We start from the raw sequence: 17620 nt of genomic DNA, 5'->3' as shown, positions 1-17620 counted from the left end.
CAACATTTGCAGTATTAGGCAATAGCATTTCTGCTATACCACCAGCCCACGTGCCTACCGCTCTGTTACCATGAGCACGCAGCGGGATGATAGTCTTTTTCTAAACAGGAGCATCGTCTCTCATTATATTATAACATTTGGTCTCTATTTATGTTTCCGCTCTGTCTGGCTAACTCTCCTTTTTATTTACAAATCAGCTATATTAATGTGCTTTAATTTCAACACGGGTTGTTTACTTCAGAGATAAATCAGTTGGCAAAGGGAAAAAAACCACCCTAACAGAAAGCAGCACCAGCTCTGACACCATATATACTTTTGTCTTTACTCACTAGTAGACTTAAAACTAGTGGTTTTTTTACTTCACAAACATACCTGGTGACATTTTCCATGTTTTAATTATAAAAATACCGACTCGCAGGTCAGAGAGGGAACAGCTAACTAATGCAGCATTAATTTCTCGTGCACCCCTTGGCCATGGAAGTGCATCCCCTGCCCTGCCACCCTGGAGAAGAGAGACGGGGCAAAGTCCCTGCGCGTGTCCCAGACAGAAGGACGTGGGGGAAACGCGCAGGAGTGGGGTCCCTGTGAAGTGCCACATTGAGAATCCGGGGGGGGGGGGGGAGGAGCAAAAAAATCCCACCCCAAAACACCAAACAAAAGCAATTAGAAAGATAACACCTCATTAGAAGTAGCGGCAGTGAGTCGCAAGCCAGAAATTTCAGCAAGGGGCATAATTGCCTGGATGAATTTACAGGTGGTTTTGCCCAACTCCAACTCTCTCAGCCTGCATCTCACAAACTTCAGGCCTGACCCCCAACACGCTAGTGAGCTCGTCAAGCCCTAATACAAGTTTCCCCTGCATCTTTGTGTCCTGCTGCAGCAATTTTAAGGCCATGGCAGACTTGTTTATCGAATAAATACGTTTGACCGCATAGGTCTCTCCAACTTCAGAGAGGATCAATGAAATTCTTTCCTTAGAGGAAAGAGTCTGATGAAATTCTTGGTTTAATCCACCTAATATCATTTAGTCGAGTAAATTCATGTGACTAAAAGCATTCTGTCAGTTAAAGGCATTTAATCAGGCGCATACACATAATTCTGGTGACAAAGTGATTTTTGTCAACAAAACACTGCCTGGCACACGTACAGAAGTTTGTTTAGCAGCGAGCGAGTACACAGTAAAGGCAGGAATCAGATCCTGAAGATTATGCAGTTATAAAAAGACAAGAAGGAGAGAGAAATTATCTGTTGGGTGCCAGACTGTGGGAAGTAGTTTACATGAAAGGAGAGGGAGTTTACAAGGCAACATCAGCTTCCTATGGGCCTTTAACGTTAGTGTAAATCAAATCACCGACACAGAGCCACGGTCATTTTGCATGGGTGTTTCGTTTCCTACTCCGCTTTTGATCCTACAGTCGGTAGATCTGTTTAATGTGTTAATTGCAAACTCCTCTGGTCTTTATCCAACATTTCTTCTGTTTATTGGTGTGTCTGGCATCAGAAACATGCAAATAAGGTGACTGAATTATTTTGCCTTTTGCGTATCATCACGCCTTCATCTAGTCTGCTTTGAAAAAGCACCAGCAGCTGAACCTCAGCCCCAAAGTCTGCAAACCTGTGGATGTTGCAAGTAAAATCCCACTCAGCCCAGTGCGCGGGGTCTGACAGTCGTGGGAGGACTATTGCAGCCCCCCCGCTGGGCTGGATCCCCGAGCTGCCGGGTGCTGCCTCTGAGCAGGGAAGGACAAACCACGCCGCTGCACCGTACGCAGGGCAGTAGCTCAGCCGTCCTGGCTCCTGACTTTCCCAAGGCAGCGTTGTGCAGTTCAGGCTCCCACCCTCAAGCGCAACCACTGAAGGGATTGATTTACTGTTCTGATCAACTTTAACGAGGTGCTTTGTTAAGTCAGAGCCTAAAGCACGCCCTAAGACTGGAGAAGCCATTGATACCACCTCAGGGTACTTGAGTGACACTACCATTGGGGGAAAGATCAGGATCATCTAACAGAAAACCTGCCTATTATATTTCACTAGCTTGGTGCACGGCAGTTCTCGCTAACACGTTAATAAATGGCCAGGTTTTAGGCATAGGAGACAACAGGAGACAAGTTTGGAGGAGGCAAGGAGTAAGAATCACAGGCTGAAGGTCTGTGGCCACGGGCAGGTCAGAGAGAGTGGGGAGCTGGGTGCTGTATGAAGTAATTCATGAGTATAGGGAAAAGAAGAAAAAGCGGAGAGGGAGGATACAGCTGCTCAGTGCTAAGGAAGCAGAGCTGCAAGGGGCAACACATGCGGGAGCAAGGAAAAGAGTTTCCTACAGGGAAAATGGAGTGCACGCAAAGACAAACACACGAAAAGGAGGAGTGAAGTTAGCAGCAGAGCACAGAGCTATTAAACATCATCTGTCCTCGGGAGATACTGGCAGACAGAGGAAGGAGGAAATCTCAGAGCAGCTTTATTTATTTGGTGGAAGTGCTTTTGACTTCCCAGCTGTGCAAGAGCTATAGCAGGAACCCCCAGCTGGGGAGAGGCCGTGCAGCGCATGCCGGTATTTGCACACTCGTGTTAAAGCAAAGCAGCTTGTCCCGAGCCTTCAGGGTGGTATGGAAATGTTTTTCTTTCCTGCTTCCAGAGGTCAACAGAGCGGCGAGGGAAAGGCTTCCAGTGTGCCAAGAAGCAAGAAAAACACCCTTCAGTAAGTCTCAAAACCTTATTTGTGACATGAAAGGACATCAAGGTTTCTACAGGAATTAGGAGCTGAGTTTTGCCTGCCTCCTGCTGCCAAACAGCTTGCCGTGCCCCCCAGCACTTGCCATTTTGTTCTGTGCCTTACAGCACCATACAGCAGTTTTTAGGGTCACCAACGCCTCTCCTCCAGCAAACCCTCTCATTAATTCCTGCGTTAGGATCTTCACCGCTATAGTAGTTTTGAAGCCTTTGAGCTGTACTTACAGTTTGGAGTTTGCAAGGGGAGCTGAAGTGCTCTGATAGGAGAAGCTTAACCAAAAAGCCGTGCTTTTCACACTGGTACACTTGGAGATGTATGTCTGGCAGCAGGGTTTACATACCCAGGTAATTATTGTCCAGGAGAGAAATTAAATTAGTCTCATTCTTCTCCCTCCGTGGTAGCACTTGAGCTGAAGTGGTAATAAAGAAAAATCTCATAAACTAGCCACTGGCTGCCAGAGTCATTTGTCTGCTATTGATCCCTGGTGTGATTTAATGGGGTGGAAAAGCAGGTACAGGAGGGACATTTTGTCCCTCTCTAGGTTAGGGAAGCCCTTGCTGAAGTCTCACCTCATCCTTATGGGCTCCACTGACCCTGTCCTGCTTTCACCACGTCACCCTCGTGGGTCCCCAGCTCGGGCCTTGCGCACGCATTTCACCTCCTGGTGCCCTGGGGAGAGCGGCTGCTCCCCGAGAGCCAGCGCTGCTCACGAGAGAGGAAAGTCCCCGGGACTTGCGAGAAGGGGAAACTGTTTGGTTCTGCGCTCAGCTGCTGAACCCAAGTCTGCAGGTTTAATCTCAGTCTGCCACAAAATGGCAAGAGGTTTAACATCCATCAGGCAATTTTTGCAGACTCTCCACGCCCAAACGTTTGCCTTGGAAAAAGGGTTTGCTCTTACTCCGCTTGCTGACATTTGCATTCTCTACACCAATAAATGAAAGCTGAAGCCCCACTGCAAAACACCTTGAAATTTATGACTATTGTCATCAACAGGAACTGCAAAATTAAAACCCAAGACCCTCCCCTCCGTCAGTTTTGCCATCCACAAGCCCGGCCCTGCCTAAATCATGCAAAAGCCATAAAAAGGAGCCGCATGCACCAAACCATAAATCCCAGCTGCCCTGTCTCCCCAGCTTAATACCGAGAGATAAAGATGCGCCAGAGTTTATATGGCTGCCAGTGCTCCCCCCCTTGCTGATTGTATACATAAATAAAAACACAATGATCTCATCTGAGTCCCTTAACCAACAGAAGCGAGTGCTAGGAGCCCCAGCTAGTCTAGCTGGAGTGACTCAGAGTGATTTTTGATTGAAGCTGACTATTAGTGGATACAATTAAGATGCCGTTTCAGTTTAAAGAGGAATTGACCATGCAGCGACAAATTGTGAATGCTTATTGCTGCCACGCTGAGGCAGGTAATCAGGGAATGAAGTTGTAATTGTGGCACCTCTTGTTTTGCTTCTGCTGGAGCGCAGAACGCAAGATTCAATTTAACAAACAATTTGCCACATGGCTCATCCCTGCTGGGTGGGAAAGCAAAGCTTGCTGGCAAGGCTCCCTTTGAGTTTTGCTCCTTTTTAAACCTGTTATAAGCAAAACTGGCACCTGCTTTAACCTTTGTGCTGAAGCAGAAAGGAAGAGGAGAAACCCAGGAGCATCACTGATGGTTTTGAGAGCATATCGCAGGCTTCATCCAGCAACGATAAAAAACCAACCCCCAACACAGCGGAATCATCATTCTTTTGATGCCTTTTGGGTCTTCGTGAGCTTCTCTGAGAAATCAGAGGGCAGCCGGGCCAGCACGGAGCAGCATTTGGAGCAGCAAATGCCGATGCACGCAAGCAGGGAGAGATTTATATATGCTGAGAGTTGCTCTCCCTCTGCAGGACATTCGAGCTGGAGACCCTGGGTGATCTTTAAGCCAATTGTCCTTTTTCCCCCCAGAAGGGAGGGAAGGATGAGCTGAAGCAGCAGCTATGTATAGATTTAGCAGCTCCTCAGCAGCCTGCCTATGCCCTGCTGCAAGGGAAGGAGTGCAGAGACACGAGGCAGGTCTTGAAATGCTGTTTTGCCTGCACTGAGGAAACAAGTGTGAGCTCCTTTCCTACACTCTGGTTTTTACAGTGGCTTTGCTTTGTGTTTCTGAACCAAGCACTCTGCAAGGGAAGTAATCTTGTTATGGTGAATCAAGAGGAATACAGTAATTTTAATGGGCATTTTACTTTCAACAGTTCCACATCTGTTCAGTGCTAAATTAGAAGCCACAACCTGCCCCCCCCCCCCCCCCCCAGTATTTCAATTTTATATCAGCAAGAGTAAGTCCTGGGAAGCATTAAACGCACATACACACTCTGCATCCTGCTGCTGTTGATGTTTCCCAGGTCTTCTCTTGCTTTTCTCCAGTTAGCTGTTTCAGGCCTAAGAGGTTGGCATTTAAAGGGCTCCAAAAAGATGTTAGTGCCAGAGATTTCCTGGACCAGACTCACAGAGCAGAGCTTTCTTGGCTTCATTTACCTCTGTTTGGGATCCATCCTTGCATACAACCACTGCGTCCGAATTTCTAGTCCAGATTCGACTCCTCCAACAAGGCCAATTCCATGGACGCGTTACAGCCAGCCCTGACACATCGTTCCTGCTTCACTGCTGTTAGTGATTCATAATCAAGCAAGTCACTTAAACTTATTTAAAACCTCAAATGTCAGGGATTTTATTCTGTTTCTTTAAGGCTAAATATGTGCTTACATGTTTTGGGATCTCGGAGCCAACCAGGACCAGTTGCTCTTGTTACTTCTTCAGGATGTAGACATTGGCACCACCTTTTCGGTCAAAAAGGAGGACAAAGAAAATTGTCCTCTAGTTGCTAGTCTGACTTAGCTCAGATAATGAGGACATCAGCTGTCACAGAGAGGTCCCTCTTTTTATCAGTTTGTCTTTGAAAGTGGTTCAGTTTCTCCTTCCTGCAAACATACAGGAATCAGAGAACATCAAAGAGCACAGGGGAACATTTATTGGTTGGTAACTAGAGAGGCTCCAACAGAAACCTTGAAGGAAAAAAAAAAAAGAAAAGAAAGAGAGCATCTTCTCTCTTTTTCTGAAGTACTGTTGGTTGTGGTCTTCAGAGAAGATGTTTTCTTGCCTACAAGCATGATACAGGACTCAGCATCAGTTGGATCCTACTCTTCATCAGCCTTGGAAAAGCCCCGAGGCAGCCAGCAGCAAAATTTGATGGGACTTTAGGCAGGTGCAACTCAAAGGGGAGAAAAGCTCATCTAATTAGATTAAAGTTTAGTGTTTTGGACAGAGGCAAGCTGCCAATGCCAAGAGCTGTGTGCTCTGACAAAGCAAGAAGCAGAGAAGCACAAACAAATGCTTCATAATTTGTACGTCAGCAGCACTGGATACTTGAGGGAGGATGAGAGTGTTTAAGGGGAATGATCTGCACATTGGTGAATGCTCCTCTCCAACACCTCCCTGCCGCCAGCCAGCCTGGCCTTATCACAGAGCTTTCCCTTGCTCAAATGTCTGGCAGGAGACTAAACACTGGCTGAGATATGATATCCATTACGGGCCTATCATTCTTAGGCAAGATGATGCCTTTTTATCAACCCTTATTAAATAACCACCATTGCACCACAAGGTTTAGTTTGTTGCTCTGCTGTCACAGAGCTGAGGCAGATGCCCTCCACTGGAGTGGCACAACACACTACAGAAAAACAAGACTAAACTTACTCTTAAGTAGCTCTCTTGCCTCTCCCAGCTGGATGATAATGCATCTTATTCTTTCAGACAAAGAAATTATTCACAGTTTTCCACTTAAAAGAGTACACAATGAACAGCAAAGCAGTGTTTGGACCCATCCCAGTACATATATTGAATGTAAAGCTTTTGGGCTGGTCAAATGAGAGTTTCAGGTGTGCTGATTTTGGTGTGAAGGCTGCACCTTGAGGTAGCTCCATAGCTCAAGCCCTGAGCACAAGGGATGCTGCAGGAGGAGCTGGTGGAGCTATTTAGCAGCTGGACAAGGAAAGCAAAGGTAGGTGCTTGGTTTGTAATCCCTGCCTGTCCCCTGACAGCAGGACCTGCTCCCTGGCCAAAGCTTGAAAGCTGTGAGTTTAGGTCACTGGGAGGAAGGGGACAGATGCAGCAATTCATAATGTCTCCTTCAGGCTGCCCCAGGCATCTAATACAGGTGCAGATTACAAGAAAAAGAGGTATATGTGTCCCAAAAGGTACCTATCTTTCATGTCCCAAGTCAGCTAGAGATAGACACTGCAAATATCTTTCCCTTCTGACACAAGCAGGTTGTGTTAACTGCTCCGCTGTACAGCTGGGCAGAGAAAGGTCAAATGCCTCACCTTGCAAATGCTTGCATGAATGCTTGATATCTCTACTGTGAGCAGTCTCACCAGCTTCAATACAACTGTAGATATTTTATAAAGAAGAGGAAGATCTCTAACCCGCTGTCAGCCTCTGAGGGGATTTAGGGGCACGGAGAACAGAGATCCCAGTCCCCCTCCTGAGCCAACCCCCCAGTTTGCACTAGCCTCCTGCAGCGTAACTCTAGCACCAAGCCTAACATGAACACCACCACCACAACGTTTTTAGTTATACAAAGCCCTGGCAGAGCTGAGTCCTTCTGGTTTTAACACACAGAAGGTTACACTCACATTTCCTGGCAAACCACTCCTATTATCTCAGGCCCCAGACAAAGCAGTTAATGCTCTCCAATCCAATAAACCATCAGCTCTACTACCACAAAGAGAAAGATGCTAAAAAAACCCCTCAACCAACCACACAGTAAAAAACACCAAAAAACTTACCCTCTTCAGACTTCCTCCCTGCAACATGGGTGAGTCTTTAGGCTCTGCTGAGATACCACACTCCTCCCAGCCAGGGAAAAACCTGCAGACACCCCAGCCCACCACCTAAGGCCACTTGAGTGTCCTAACAAGGCAGACTGGGCAGCCCTGAGTCCATCCCAAGCTCCACCTCCCCCCAGCCGTGGCCAGCTGCTGGGTGATTTGGGAGCCCCTCCTCATCATCAGTGAGTGGGAGCAGACACTTGTGCAGCCTTGAAAGGTAACACCCCAAATCAGCCATTGCTTCTGAAAACAATAGGTGACCTCTTTAAGGATGCACCCACTTGTGCTGCCCCTTCAAGACACGCGGGGTCACGGGGGGGACCTCCAGGGCTGAGCCTCCAAAACGCTGTTGAGAATCACTAAAAATGAAGTTTGTGCCCTGCTTGGAGCTGAGGAAAAGCACTTCCTAAGTCAAGCTGCTCAAGTTCCTCGTGTCGTGGAAACACGAGCCCTGCTGAACCATAATTCGTTGTTTCTGTCTTCTTGGGGCAGGGGACAAAGTGATACAGAAAATGCTATCTACAAACATCTTTATTTTGAAACAAATACATATGTTACTGCACTAAATTAACCTAGCTAAGGAGATGGAAATTAGATCATTTAAAAGCAGAGAGCTCTCCCATATTGTTTCAGCAGAATCATCTTTTTTACATAGTCAGGCAAGGGGCTCATTTTGGGGGAAAACAAACACATCTTTTATGATTATGGCCATTCAAAGCTGTTTCTTGCACTCTAAATTGTCTAACGTGAAGGATCAATGGTGTCCTCAGATGATGATTTAATTAAAAACTCCTCCTTTCTTCAACTTGAAATCTGCAAAAACGCTCTGAATGGCTGATGGATGATTTGCCATTACCTTGCCTGCTTTCTTTTTAATATTTTTTTCAGAATTTTAATTGCTGCCATTTGGAGATTATTGATTAACCGTAATTGCTCCTTTTCTCAGGCATCTCCCTAGTTATCTCCAGCTATGTGGTCTATGCAAAAGATGAAAGCAGAGTGCTTCAGAGCTGTAAAGGTTTTCCTTGTGTCTTAATGAAAATGCAGATAGCTTGATTACATGTGTGTTCCACTCCTGTGCCTGGACCCTGCATTGGCTTGAACTTGAAAGTGGATCAGCCTGCAAATTCTTCTTCCTTAAGAAGAGCACACTAAAAGCACCAAAAAAACCTTTTTATAGTCCAGTCACATCAGACAGAAACTAGACCAATGAACTCTTTGCAGCACAGGAAAATCCTGAGCGCAAAGAGAAATTCCCCTCTGCCTTCCAGACCAGGCAAAGGGAGGAAAGGTACTACTCCTCCCACGTGTTTCTTTGCATTTCAGGTACATTTAAGAGTTCACATGTTTCAAAATACAGGGCCAAATATGCTATTACACAGGGAGCATCAACTGTGACAGGCATGAAGCTGCTCTTTGCTGCAGGTTTAAGGTGATGCTTTAATTTTTGTCTGAGGATTATGATCTCAGACTACAGTATTATTGGGAGGCAGCAAATGATCTGATAAGTCTGGTGTACGTAAGTATATAGATAGTGTGATTAAACAAAAACCCCACCCTGCATCATTAATTCCAGAGTAATTATTTTTAGAAGTTGATCATCAGCTAAGTTGGAGTTCATTACCAGAATTTGTCTAGAAATAAGTTTGAGATAGTGAGCAGCTGCCTAAAAGACTTAAATAACAAAAATTATGAAATACAGTAGTAGAAATTTGAGACATTATTTCCTTTAATTTTTTGCCCAGGGATGCCTCTGCCCTGACACTGACCTGCAGGGTGGGGAGGCCAACACCACACTCAGCTCTGCCCTGGACCCACCGCTGCAACCAGGTACCATTGTACCACGGGAAATCCCTCTCATCCACGGACTGCGTGAGCATCCCACGGCCCTAGGAAAGTTGGAGACAAGAAGTTGCAGCAGTCAGAGGCTGCAGAAGTTTTGGTGCCTGCACCCCTGCAATGGGCTCACCAATCCAGCAAACCCTTCCATGGTATAACCAGGCAGGCAGACCACTTTTAAAGGATACTGCTGGAAATGTAAATTAAAGCGTAGCAGGCAGCAGGGAGACATATGAAGGGAATCATGGATATTTGATCCGGTTTGAAAAGACAGCTTGGGTAGGCGGCTAATTGGGAGCCTAGGGAAACAGCTTCCCAGGCTGCACACAGCAAGCAGCTCGTGGAGAGAGGAGCTATAGGTTTTCTGCATAAAGAAGCTGACTGTTAAATCGAGTATGGTATTGATGGTAAATGCATTTCATCACCGAATTTTATATATATATATAAAAATACAGCAGAGAAAAAGAAAAATAAAGTATGTGTCAAGCTTTCTGTGCCTTTTTTCACTTTTCTAGGGAAAATTTTCTTCCAGTACACAGGGAGTGACAGCACAGGTGGGAATGCTTTCACTTAAATAAATGTCAGTAGGCTGAAGCAATTCCTTTTCTTATGTTTTGTTCAACAGAAAAGAAATTAAATACTGAGACTTATTTAGTAAAAATGATGGTCAGGACAATGTTTTTGTTTTCTACCGATGTGATTATTTTTTCTTTGGATACACATTAAAGCAATTCTTCTAGTTCTGCATTTTGAAGAGGCGGCATTTATTCTGTACAAAAAGATAGAGACTGATCATTAATTTACTAGGGTGACCTTCATTATTAAATCTCCGCTCTGCAGAGAGCAGTAGACACTCTTCAGGCACATGCTGGGAACTTCAGCTGCCATCACTCTTGAGTTCTTCTTTAGTCCCACAAAGCAAGACTGACATCAAAACAAGGGAAAAAAGATCATGAAAGGAATCAAGAGGTTCTTCTGGGTACAGAAGACAACTTAAAGAGTTGGTCCATCCAGGCAATGTGAGTCACGCGTGCATTTAAGAATTAAAGAATTAAGAGGGGAGATATCCCACTTCTGACAATAAAGCAACTTTTGGAAAGTTGTAACAGAGCAAAACATGGCACAGAAATAGAGGGGCGAAGTGCAAGGTTGGAAGGAAGCAATAAAGGATTTCACAGGCGAACTCCATTCTTGAAGGCTTACCAGAAATGTTATTCCTGTCCAATTGTAGGAAGTTTCTTGCAGTGCTTTGGCAAGCCCTCTATTTTCTTGTTGTCATCAAAATATGTTTCAATGGATTTTTTTATGTGATTCGAAGAGATAAATAGTAGAAATTTTTTCAAAAGCACTTTATTTTAATAAAACATTTCCATTAAACTCAAAATTTTGGCCTGAACCCTGCTCCTTTGGAGGGCAATGGCATTTTTACTTTTGGCTTCAGTCAGCCCAGAGTTGGGCTGATGGTGAAGTGGATGGACAGTGTATAGGTGTATTGTGGACATCTGTGTGTCGACAGCAGAGAAGATAAAATTCACTCCTGTGACTGCCATTAGGAACTTAGGGGAACCTGAGCTGGTCCCACAAGCAGGGACAGGAAGGGGCTTATTCACATTATCTCAAGTGCCCAAATTAGGGGCCAGATACAAACGTAAGAAGAATGATACAGAATACTTACACTGGAAAGCTGACTGTATTAGACAGGCATCTATATTTGATGTATAAATTTAGATGACGTGAATACCCATCTGAGCGTGAAACCTGTCCCTGGTGTAACGCGATTAAGGCAAGGGCATGCATTTGACCATCTGACTAAGCAATTGGAAGGCATATGCGCTGCTAACTGAAGTAATACGTCAAACCTTGACTTGTTTCACCAATATAATGGAAAAAAAGCATCTTGTGCGAAGGGAGAGCAGGCAGACTGCAGCCACTAGATGGGATAACAGCCTAGCGGGCAACGCAGCTGGGAGAGAACTGCACCACAGAGCCTGCACCCAGCCTTTGGCCAGCATCGCTTACAAGGGACAGGCAAGTAAAGCACCACACTACGTGTTAAACCTGCCACAGCCTTGGTCAGGGAGCAGATTTAGGAGACTACAAAATCTCTTTAAATATTCATAAATGTTCTCTGTAATTGCTCAGTTCACATTCAAGTATTTTTATAACTTGACTACTGCATCGTTCCATAATTGAACTCGCCACATTTGCGAACATCCTAACAGGGCTGTTTCAGAGCTCTTGCAGAAACTGTGATACTATAGTAAAGGAAATGGACAAAACTCTTGAAATCAGAGTCTGGCTTAATTTGCATCAGAAGGAATTTGACCTGGAGATTTTTGTGCTATGTTTTATGGAGTAAGAAGAAAAAAAAAAGCGATAGTTCTGCTTTAACACTTACAACACATCTTTCATGCATCTTTAACGGCATTGTTTATAAAAAATGCATTAACAGTTCTGTTTTGCTTCAGGCAGGGGGATCCTTTACAGGATTGGCAGCTTGATTTGGATCTTAACGATGATGATGTTCCACCTCTGTTCCGTGAATTAATGCATCTGGGAGACAAACTCCAGAGCAAAGATATGAGCGGGAGCTTGGCCTTTGCACATGAATATTCTTGAGGAGAAAGCAAGAGCTTTTCTCCTTACAGCTTAAAGCAGCTCAGAAAGCTCCACAAAAGAGCAGGAGGGAAGCCAACTACTAAGTAGGAACAGAGAGATAAAATAAGGCTTAATTATTAACACCATTGCCCCTCCAGTTTGTGTATGTGTGTGGTTTTCCTCTCTATGGTTTTTGTGTATGGAATTGTTGCATTTCCCTTATTTCTCTTTGTACAAGTATGCCTCTTAAAAGAGGGTAGGGATTTGGTTGTCCCAAACCCACTTGCAGACCAAATGATTGATTACCATCACATCTAGTCTCTCCCAGGAGCCAATATGACGCTGCAAACCTTGCTTCCATTGATAGGTTGCTATTAAAAAAAACATCCATATGGGCAATTAGATTCCCAATATGAAAAGGCTTTACACAGAGGCTTGCACGTGACTTTGCCAGGTAACAGAAAGCGATTTCTGCAGGTTAACAATTTAGTAATAAGTTGGGTATGTATGAATGTCATATGTTTATATATACATAGTATTTTGAAAATGATGAAGATGCTCGTTTGGCAGGAGGGGACTGAAAACACCTCTTACATGAGTTAAGGATCAGGAATCTGTAATCCTTAAGAAAATGTAGGACTGAAACATTAATGAATCCCAGGCAAATCCCAAACAAGAGGTACAATACCAAGACTAGCAGGTTTCTTCCACCCCAAATCCTCTTCTACTAAAGCAGTCTGAGGATATAGGGTTGCTTAAGAAGTCAGGCTGGTTTGAATAGATCACTCTCACAACTAAATTAATGATGAAAAATATTTTTGGGCATCATAGCACTGATTTCCATTTCAGTGAGAGCCTCACCTGCCTCTGAAACCATAATAGAAAAGATTATGGATCAACATGGAAAGAATATTCTGGATGATCCAATTTACCTTTCAATGTGCAGAAGAAAGAATTTGATTTTGTAGCATTTTCAAAAGGATTTAGAATTACAAAACTAAATCAGAATTATTTTTATGTATGAAGTGATAAAGATGAGAGATACCCTACTGATCCTGGATTGCCAATGTCCTAGCTAGAAAACAACCATATATTAACAATTTTCAGCCTAAACAGCCACAACACGTGAAAGTGTAACAGGAAGGAATCATCCTAAGATTTCAGAAACTGCTACTGGCACTGGTTGCTGTAATTTCTCACTTTTAACAATTAGGCATTATAAGGGAGCTTGTACTTTGGAAAGTACCAACTCGGTCTCTTACACTGTGACAAGTCAGGCTCTGCTGGAAATAGCGACCAGCAAGGAAAAGAAATGATTTTTTTTTTTTTTATGGTGTCATTTTCTACAAATAGGGCATCACTGGAAATACATTCCATACCACCCTTTAAAAAGTCCTTTGCCCTCTGCTAATTTCAGCTGAAAATCCACCCAAGTCCAGTATGCTGCCAGCCACCATGAATGGGCTCCATGTCTCCAGCCTCATCTGGGCTTGTAATTAAAAGATATGCTGCTGTTGTTGCTGAGCAATGGACACAACTCAGCCTCTCTGTGCCTCCTCCCAGTACCTCCTCCTCAGGACCACTTCTGTTCCTTCTTCCGCTTTGCACCTCATTTTCTTAAGAGATCGATTCAAGGTGCTCAGGATAAGAGCTCAGGATTTCTTTGGTTTTAGGAGATCTAACAGCAAAGTGTGGCAGCAAGACCCTCTGACAGGCTGAGAAGTGACTTGTCGTAGGCCTCGGAGGAAATCAGCCTCTGACATGAGACCTGAGCCCTCGTTTTTTTTGGCATCGCGCTTCCAGTCACTGCGAGTGCATCTATTATTCTTCCATGGGCACCGAAAGAGATGTCAGTCACACAGCTAAAGGACAGAGGGGAGCTATGGGAATGAGAACCCTCTAGAGTGACACGGTTTCATGCTGTTTCTTTAATTTTTTGTCTGGCAAGTGAAATATATTTCACCAGAAGGTGGGAAAGGACTTGGAACAAAATTGATCTTGGCTGAGCAAACATTTGACAACGTTCTGTGGGAAACAACCATCTGTCTTGGGAGATATCAACTCCAGGAGATATTGATGGCACTAAAAATATCTGCCTTAGTCCACAGTCCCAAGGCATTCAGTTTTCAAGCGTGGAGAGCCTCAATTCTTCAGCAGTAAACCTTTTTATTTGTTTTTATTTTTGGAGTGTTGACTTATCAGGTGTGCAGTGAAAGGCTCCGGTTTGTTGAAGATGCAGCCGCACACATTTTGGTGCCTGGGCTGAGTGGAAACTATAGAGGAGCTGCAGAGAGATAATTAATATGGATTAAATGGAAAAAGGGCTTTGTACTCTGCTTCACAAGTACAGACCGTACACAGAGATGGATGTCTCTATCTCAGAAGAGCTTCCTGGAGCAGTTTGGCAGGCTGGTTTCTTCCAAGACACATGAGAGGAGGAAAAAAAAAAAAAGTAATCTTTGAAAGAAACTTTAAAAATGCACCATGAATTCAAAACAGCTCTTTACTCCTCACTGACAAAGAGGTTAATGTATTTATTGAAACTGAGAAGCAGCCCTCATCCCACGAATCAAGATCTAGACCATTTCACCTTCCATGTGTGGATAAAAATCAAGATAATCCAAAGTTTTCCTAGGAAGGTGTGAAGATAGGGCAGCCTAAATTCACCAATAGATGTTCTGTACAGAAGTTGGCAGATCCACTTTCATACCTGTGATTTGCTGGTCTTCTGCTGTCCAGGCAGGTGCTTTTCTGTGGGCCTGTGAAGTAAGTAATAGTTATTTTTACCACAAACTGGAGGTCTTGCTACCAGGACATATTCCTCTTCGAAAAAGGCAGTCTCTTGGCCATCAGCTGTCTCTGTGGGATACCAGAGGATTATAGGTGAAAGCCTTGACCTGTTGTCCCATGCCTGCTCCAGTGTCTCTTGCTCTCTCCATCTGTGATCGGTGCAAGCTCCCCGTCAGAGCTATGCCAACATCCACACATTCTCACAAAGAGCTTCAGCTGCAGCAAGAGCAAGATACTCGCTCATTCTACAGGAACAATTTGTATTTTGCTCTTTTGAGCCCTACTCCACCATATTCCCATTTCCTGGGATATTCATTGGGGTTTTTTTCTCATTTTCCTGTGGTTTTCCCCTTTTGGGGAGGTTTTTTGGGTGTGTTTGAGATGGGTTTATGGCTGTTGCCCAGGACAGCCGATAACAAGCGCCACGCGCTCGTGCCAAGAGCAAGAACAAACCATGCTTCCTGCTGACCGCCCCCTGCCACCAGCAACTGTCCACCAGTGAACCCCAGAGCTGGATGCACTTTCTGCATGTTTAGTCTCTGCTAAAGAGGACTTCTTTTCTGTGGCCAACATGACAATCTCATGGGAACGCATGCTGCTTATCTTGCAGAAGAATGACTGTTCCGCATAGCCAAATGATCAAAAGGCAGGGACACGAAAAGGGGCAGGCTTACCAGAGCATAACTTTTTGGCATGGTGAAGGTGGCTAAGCTAAGCTAGACTGGCAATCATACTTGAATAATAATAATTAAAAAAAAAAATTAATGCACATTGAAGGGCTATGGCTGGGTCTTCCTCAAAAGCTGACTCAGATGATATAAAAGAGAGTAAGAAATAATATTAAAAACAATCAGATATTCCAGTGACGGAGGAAAGAGACGCAATGACTACTTCATCCAGATATACTCAGGTGGAAAAAGAAAAGGGGGTGTCCTAGCGGTATAGTGTGCTTGACAGGACAGATTTTACAGAAAAAGAGAATTCGTATTTCTGGAGTAATTGAGGAAGAAAATATAAAAATGCTTTAGAAAACAGTGCCTCCACGGTCCTGGAATAGTAAATACCACATGTGGCGGGGGAAAGTGAGGAGGGGTTTATTGGGCAACTAGAGCAGACCAGAGCGCTCTGGGGAGCCATAGAGATATTGGATCACAGCTAGGAAAGAAGTGAAAACACCTGAAAGACGAGGGCAAGCAGGAGAAGGGATTTCTCCCTGCACATACAGTGAGAGAAGGAGCTGAGACAGAAGGCTGGTAGGATGCACACTTCTTTAATGATTTTTATTTTTTTTTAGTTGGGTTTGTTTGCATGACAGCTCTGAAATAGGATAAAATACAGAGAAGGGCAATGCTGCATAATGTGAATGAGAAAAGGGAACTGTTCAGCTTCTTCATTTAAATGCATGAAAATCTCTGTGAAGTCTGTGCGTGTGTATGGGGGGAGGGCATGAATTTAAAAAAAAATTATGCTGAAGTAAACGATGACTCCAGTGAGAGACCAGGCTCAATCTGAAGGCTCACAAGCACTACTGAAATTATGAACTGTGCTAATAGTCCCAGGCTGTGTTTCTGGATGCTGAGTGGGCATCAACTCAGCAAATACGTCAGCAAGACAGAATTTAATGCCAGAAAGCCTTCTGTAGCTTTCAGAAACGTACTGTTGTGGTCACAGAGACCTGGCTGCAGGGATGGGATGGATGCTACTGATGCGGTACGGACCTGCCCATCCACAGGGAGCTCCTGAATCTGCCGAGGTGGGTGTCCACGGGTGGTGACATGCCAAACTGCCTCTGTAAGAGTCACTGCACACACCCTGCTGATCCTCTCTGCCTCCTTCATCCCACTCTTTTTCCCTAGCACCAGCGCTGCTCTGCAAGGGAAGGATGCAGCCCTCAACTTGGCCTCGTGGGGACAGAGGAGAGGAATGGAAAAGCCGATAGATTCAGGCCCAGACATACCCATGGAGGGGACAGGCACCTCAGAGTGAAGGGACTTGCAAGCTTTGGTGGTGGGAGCAAAGAGCACATGCTTTGCTTCCTGCTTAGTGGTGACACAAAAAAATCTCAATCTGTCACACACTGCTGGGGACGGCTGCCACCCGCGTTCTGGCTGCCTTCCTCTATGCTTCATTGAACAGGGGCCATCTGTGTGCTAAGGCGACCTTCGAGGGTGACAAATAGGAAGAAAACACTTGAGAGACACTGGACTGCTGCTCAAGGCCAGAAGAAGGTGGCACCTTACCAACGGGAGACCTTGCTGGCTTTGTATCATCTTTCCCATATGTCCAAACTCAAACAGGTTCCCTTTTAGTATCTGAGGGAAGATCATCATATCTCACGAAGCACAAGCTGGCCTGAAAACTAAGGACATGAAAATCTGGCTGCTATAAATAATAACAATGGATTCCAGATCAAGGCCCTTATCCCCAGACCTCCAAAACCCAAATCCAGATAAAGCCAGTTAAAGAACTGCATATGGTCACTAATAATACATACATTTCAGTTGTCCTGTGCAAGACAAAGCATTTCTGCCACATCATCAAATACATTGCATTTCTGCCACATCATCAAATACATTATATCTGTGCACTCTTGTCCTGGTTTTGGCTGGGATAGAGTTAATTTTCTTCTTAGTAGTTGGTACAGTGCTGTGTTTTGGATTTAGTGTGAGAATAATGTTGATAACACACTGATGTTTTAGCTGTTGCTAAGTAGCGCTTATCCTAAGTTAAGGACTTTTCAGTTTCCCACGCTCTGCCAGCAAGCAGGTGTGCAAGAAGCTGGGAGGGAGCAGAGCCGGGGCAG

The sequence above is a fragment of the Gymnogyps californianus genome, chromosome 3, assembly GCF_018139145.2.
Source record: "Gymnogyps californianus isolate 813 chromosome 3, ASM1813914v2, whole genome shotgun sequence".
In the NCBI taxonomy this organism is placed as follows: domain Eukaryota; kingdom Metazoa; phylum Chordata; class Aves; order Accipitriformes; family Cathartidae; genus Gymnogyps; species Gymnogyps californianus.
Note: the sequence above shows the minus strand (reverse complement) of the source record.